The sequence below is a fragment of the Pipistrellus kuhlii genome, unplaced genomic scaffold (assembly GCF_014108245.1).
Source record: "Pipistrellus kuhlii isolate mPipKuh1 unplaced genomic scaffold, mPipKuh1.p scaffold_m20_p_3, whole genome shotgun sequence".
In the NCBI taxonomy this organism is placed as follows: Eukaryota; Metazoa; Chordata; class Mammalia; order Chiroptera; family Vespertilionidae; genus Pipistrellus; species Pipistrellus kuhlii.
Genome location: NW_023425529.1, coordinates 120,927,073 through 120,933,900, shown reverse-complemented (window position 1 = coordinate 120,933,900; position 6,828 = coordinate 120,927,073). Strand labels below are relative to the sequence as shown.

The 6,828-nt window shown below is 41.5% G+C and overlaps 1 pseudogene; it reads left to right on the top strand.

Moving 5' to 3' along the window:
* Window positions 1–2,325: 2,325 nt before the first annotated feature.
* LOC118729642 lies at window positions 2,326–4,014 on the top strand (annotated as a pseudogene).
* Window positions 4,015–6,828: the final 2,814 nt, after the last annotated feature.

Below are 6,828 nucleotides of genomic sequence, written 5' to 3'. Positions count from 1 at the left end.
TCCTCCACCCCAGTGTGATTTACCCTCAAAAAAGAAAGGGAAGGGAAAGCTTCCACTGTCTACTTAACATTCAGTTATAGGTAGAGATCACTGATTTTTTTAATATATATATAAAGGTAGAGTAACAATTATCCAACAAAAAAACCTAATAAGAAACTTGAGGAGCCTGAAAATCTAGGTGGAAGCTTGGATCAGCACAAATGTTCTTAAGACTATCACCTAGTCTAGAAGAAAATAGCCACTTAACCTAGACAAACTAAAATTACCCTAAAGGCACAACACTCTGGAAGGTTCTAGAAGATTATACTTTACGTACAACTGACCTAATAATAACTCACTGGGAACTCTCTCAGCAGAGTGATATATTGCAGCCACAGCAAAGCCAAGAAGGCAGTAGGGAGGTTTTTTAACAAACATCACCAATGCTCAGGGAAGATTATTCATTTGCCTATACATCCTGCGCCCTTATTAAATCAAGAACAGGATGGTAACAATGTGAGACCTAGATATTTCAGTCTAAAGTAAAAAATGCCAGACCTTTCCTAAAGTCAGCCAAAGTCCCCAAAACATCTGGTAAATTTGAATAATGCATGGACAGAGAAGACTTTCAAAACATAAGTAGTATTAACTGTTAGAATTTTGCTCTTCATTTGCCTCCCAAAATTAATCTTACATTAAAATAAATCAAATCCAATATAATTCCATCTGTTAAACTTTCTGAAAATATACTGGTTTACTTCATAACATCATGTACATAACTTTATTCATTGTTGGTAGTAGTTTTGTATAATCAAAACTATAATCATATTTCATACTTTATCCTATATATACACATGGAGATGTTTTTTGGATCTATATAACATAGTATACTTGATACTCAGAGGCCAAACATCTCTGCATTTCTGTTCATTCAAATTCCCCTGGTTAATTCCATAATTACCTTCATTAAACATAATTAACTATTACTTAAAATAACTTTAATTAAGCTACCATAATTAGCTGAAAGGGCACTGCGATTTTAAGGATTTCATAATAAATCTTTTGTTTCCACATCTATCTGGTTGGATGCAGCAGGCTCACATTACTTTATTCCTCAATACTTCCTCTCTTCAGGGAAAGAAATGGGACTAAGTTAATCATCATAAGCCCACACTGAATTAACTTCCTTTTTGTTACCCTAATTATGTAGATGTTAAATTGCCAGTGATTTCTGGAATGTTGAGTTTATTGACTTTTATGAACTTACATAAAACTCATGCAGTAAATAAAACTGCAAATGCAGAGGACAAATTAAAGTACAAAACTTTCCTTACACACATATTTAATAATGATGATTATGAGGTTTTCTCTGGTAAACACCTTAAGTAAGGGTAAAGAAAAAATGTCATATAAACAAGTATATTCTTCTCATTACAAAGTAAATGAGTGACTAACACATGGGGCTTCATCCTGGCTCTTTCTTTGACTAAGTCAAACAAGGTCTTTTAGGTTTACTTCAATTTTCTTTTCTATAAAATAAGGATGATTCTATTTTGAAGATATATTTTGTGGACGAGATAAAATTTGCCAAGCATCTGGGACTCAGCAGGTACTAAAGAGATGGTGGTATCTTTCTTTCCTTTTGTCTACTTCATTCTCTTCTCTCAGATATCAATTCATGACTCTGAATGGCTTCCAAGTAAGTGGAGGAAAATTTGATGTGACTAAAAAACCTCCAATTAAACTGTTCTTTGAAAAAAGTAAATAACCTCAACTACCCCATTTTTGCCCAGACCACTTTGTCTCTCTTCTGTGATTTTTATCGCATAATTCTTTCTATATAATTCCTTCTTCCCTTCAATTTTCTCTAGTAAATGCTTTCACATTGATTAAAAGTTGCATAAAGTGTTACCTCTTCCCCGAAGCTTCCTTCCCTGAAATAATCCTCAATACCTGTATCACCCCACAAGAAAAAAGTTATATTGGATGCCTTTCAGCTTAGCTTCCATAATGGAGATATGTACAGATTCTACACATATCTGCATATAGTGGTCCTGCCTTACTAAATTCAGTTATCACTGTTTATGTATGTGCCTGTTTCCCCCACCTAAATGAACTCCTTGAGGTTAGAAGCTAGGTAATTTTCATTGTTATATCCACATTATTAAAAATAGAGCAAGCACTCAATAAATATTTGTTGAGTGAGTGAGTGAATGAAGGTCAATATAGTTATTAAGAGCACTGAGCTCTTAGTCACAGATGTGGGTCTGTTCCAGCTCCACTACTTGTGGGACCTTGAACAAATAAACTTTCTGTTGCAGACTGCGGAGTCCAGCGTTTCCATGACGCTCCTTTTTTCTAGCCAGTCCTGTCCTGAGCCTGAAAGAATGCACCAGAGGCTCAGCAGTGTGGTGCCAGAACATGAAGACAATGGCCAACTGCGGGGCCATGAAGCACTGCCTGCAGACCGTCTGGAACAAGCCAACAGTGAAATCCCTTCCCTGAAACTTGTGCAAAGATGTCATCACCGCAGCTGACATGTTGAAAGACAATGCCACTGAGCAAGAGATCCTCGAGTATTGGAGAAGACATGTGACTGGCTTCCTAAGCCAGACATGTCGGCCCCATGCAAGAAGATGGTGGACACCTACCTCCCAGTCATCTTGGACATGATTAAACGACAGATGAGCCAACCCGAGGAGGTGTGCTCCACTCTCAGTCTCTGCGAGTCTCTTCAAAAGCACCTGGCAGAGCTCAATCACCAGAAGCAGCTTGAGTCCAATAAGATCCCAGAACTGGACGTGGCTAAGATGGTGGCGCCCTCCATGCCCAACATCCCCCTCTTCCTCTACCCGCAGGGCAGCCCCCACTGAGAGTCCCAGCCAAAGGCTGGTAGGATGTTTGCCAGGACTGCATCCAGATGGTGACCGACATCCAGAATTCTCTAAGGACCAACTCCACCTTTATGTAGGCCTTGGTGGAACATATCCAGGAGAAGTGTGACCTCTTGGAGCCTAGCATGGCCGACATGTGCAAGAACTATGTCGACTAGTACTCTGACATTGTTATCTAGATTATGATGCACATGCAATCCAAGGACATTTATGCTATGGTCGGGTTCTGAGAGCAGGAGATGCCCATGCAGCCTCTGGTCCCTGCCAAAGTGGTCTCGGAGAACGTCATCCCTGCTCTGGAACTGGTGGAGCCCATTAAGAAGGGCCCGGTGCAGGCCCATGTTTTCTATGAGATGTGTGAATACATGGTGAAGGAGGTGGTCAAGATGATCGACAGCAACAAGACTGAGGAAGAAATAATTCACGCTTTTCGATAAAGTGTGCTCAAAATTGCCCAAATCCTTGTCCGAAGAGTGCCAAGAGGTGGTGGACACTTATGGCTGCTCCATCCTTTCCATCCTCCTTCAGGAGATGAGCCTTGAGCTGATGTGCAGCATTCTCCAGCTTTGCACCAAGAAGGGGCTGCCTGCACTGACCACACATGTGACTTAGCAAAAGGACGGGGCCTTCTGTGAGGTGTGCAAAAAACTGGTTGGTTATTTGGACAACAACCTGAAGAAAAACAGCACTGGAGAAAGGCTGCAGCTTCCTGCCTGACCCATACAAGAATCAGTGTGATCAGTTTGTGACCGAGTACGAGCCCAGAAATAGAAATCCTGGTAGAGGTGATGGAGCCGTCCTACATGTGCTCGAAAGCTGGAGCCTAACCCAGAGCCCGAAAGCCTCTTTTGGGAACAGAGTAGTATGTCTGGGTCCCAAGCTACTGCTGCCAGAACACAGAGACAGCTGCCTTGTGCAATGCCATCGAGCATTGCAAACGTCACGTGTGGAACTACAAAGAATGCTCCATCTTGGAGAAACCACAGCATCTGTTCCTACTTGTATGTCTGGGGGAGTGAACACAGAGCTATCAACTTTGTTATAAAAATACCCCCCCCCCTTCCCTTGCGCTGTTTCTCATCTCCCTTAGTGTAACATTGCTGTCAGCACTGGAGGCGCCTAGCCCGCCACTGACATAGTGCTTCCGTGTCCTTTTCATCCTGCCACATGGGTAATGACGCCCTGCACCCTGAAGGCCTTTGAGCTGCCCTTCATGTGGTTACCTGGGGGAGGAAGGGGACTCGCTGCTGGCAGCAGCCAGAGCTTCTTCACAGAAGGCCATCCATCCTCTTGGCCGGACTTCGCTGAGCCCTGACTGGGGCTTGGGTGCTAGTTGGCTGGCTTCTGTAGCCTCTGCCTACACTGAGGATGACACCTCCTCGGACTTCTGGGTTGCCAGACAAAAAGGAAAAAACAAAGGCTGCTTTTTATGAAAGATTAGAGGCTCAAAATAATTAGGCTTTTCGCTCAGTGTGGTTTGCACTGAAATAGAGATATTGGAAGCGGCTGCTCAGGAAACCTGGGTGAGGTTTGGGTTTGCTGACCCTGGGCCAACCTTTGATCCAGCTTTCCCGAGTCTTTCCTGGTGATGTCTTGTTTGGTCCTGTGGGTTTGGGTGGGAGGGGGAAATCTGCTTGAATGTAACCTGCATAGTTCAGTGTGGGGTCCTCTGCCCCTGGCTTTTGTGAGTGAACATATGGACCGTGGTGACCACCTCAGGCCTGCTCTGTGCTCTGCCCGGGCCCACCAGTGCGCTGGGCATCAGAGCCCGTTGCACTGACCCATCTTGTGGATATTGCTTTTGACTTGGAAATAACTGTGGATGGCAAGCTCCTCAGCCTCTGGCTTCCAGGCAGCGGGCCTGTTGAGCGTGTTCAGGACCTTGGCTGACTCTTCCGTTGCACTTCGGTTGTCAGGGGACAGTAAGACCTGCAGTTGCCATTAAATGGACTTAGTGATTTTTTGTTTAGCACTAAAGTTTCTGTGATTTAACAATAAAGTCTGTCAATCAGAAGGAGGGAGAGAAAAAAACTTTCCGAGTCTCAATTTCTTCTTCAAAAATAGGAACGATACTACCTACCTTACAAGATTGTTGGCAGAATTACAGGTGATAGTGCATGCAAAATACTTACAACATTTAATAAATGATAGTAGAAGTGTGTGTATGACGTGTGTAATTTCATATTCTAGCAATAGATTAACAGCTAAAGATATTATTTTGGGCAACGATACCCTTTCTTGTTATATCATGAAATTAGTTGCCTTTTCCTAAGAGATATGGCACAGCTATGTGATTGCTGGAACTTTGTTCTTTGGAACGAGAGAGAGAATTCTTTATTTAAAAAGGAATATCTATTGTCATGTGTTGGACAGGAGCCAGTGTGGAGGAGCAAGAAAAGCCTGGGCTTTGAAATCAGATCAAATAGATTCCAATGCTGAATCCACCACTTTCTGAGAACCCTGACAAGTCACTAAAATGTTCTGAACATAAGTTTTCTCAAATAAATAGCAATACCTACTTTCAATGCATTAAGTGAGGTATTGCACAATAGAGCACCACTATGGTATTTCCACCCAGTCGTCAATGAGTAAGTATAATCTTCGCTCCTGCCACTCTCTTTGAACTCAACTACAGGCTCCATTTTAACCACATGTGTTCACTCTCCATGAACACAGCCAGCCTGAAAGGCTGTTGGGCCTGGGGCTAAGTCTGAGGCCGTAAAATAACGATTCCATAAAACCCAAGCAGTCTATTTTGTCACTTTTGTTCTATCTTGTATTACTTATTGTTTCTGTGTTAGGCAGCAATAAGAGGGTATTTAAAGGAAAATGGATAAAATGGGACTCAATGAATTAATATTTAGAAACGTAAAGGACAGGAAATTCTGTGATTTGTTTCCCATAAACTCATTATTTCCTCTCATGCAATGACCACATAGCACATAAAAGCCTTCAAGATCAGAACTTCAACTACTTTAGGGCATATATACATTGCTTCCTCCATGTTTCTTAATTCCTTGATGTCTCAGTTCAAAACAGCTTAACTTAAAAGCCCTTTAAAATGTTCTTCCACTTCAGGTTTTAACAAGTGAACTTTAATCCTCAGCTTATAATTTATAGGAGAATATAGTCCCTTGCTTGTTCACCATAATTTCTCTGCTTCTTTTAACATATAATGACCAGGCAAACAAGAAAAATGTCCTAGAACAACTTGTTTGTTAGGGGCCCTCTCATTCTGCAAATCATTACTTGATCTAATAACTATTATAGCTGCTTTGCTTGGTGTTGGAGAATGAAATGTGAGTCACACTACACTAAATGACTATTCTTTGTCTTTTCCTAGGTGTCTGCTCCTGTCTTCTTTCCTGTCCCAATGAAATGGGCTGGACTACTACATTTAATCCTCATAAATTTTTCAAAAATAATAACTTTTGGCATTGGAGACACAGCAGTAAGTAACAGCAGATACATTACCTGGTCTTAAGTAGTTCAGAGTCTAGTGAAAGACAGATGTTAAACAAAGAGCCAATAATAAATGTGTAGTTTCAGGCTGTAAAATGTTATCACATTGTCTATGGCAAGGGTTGGGGAGGGAGAAAAAATGGAAAATTGAGTGCTTGGAATATTACACCATGGCCTCCGACATTGTTGACATGTAGAGTAAAGGGGGGGTAGGGAGAGGAACTAATATTGCTACTTACCTGTGATGGTAATTCTATGGATCAATTTGGCTATAGTGGGTGATCAGTTGTTTAGTCAAACATAGCCTAGATGCTGCTGTGAAGGTATTTTTTACATGCAATTCATATTTCTAATCATTTGGCTTTAAGTAAAGATTACCTTGGACAGGTGAACCTCATCCAATCATTGAAGGCCTTTAGAGTAAAGACAGAGATTTCCCAAAGAAGGTGAAATTCTGTCTCTACACTGCAACACAGAAATCCTGCCTGAGTTT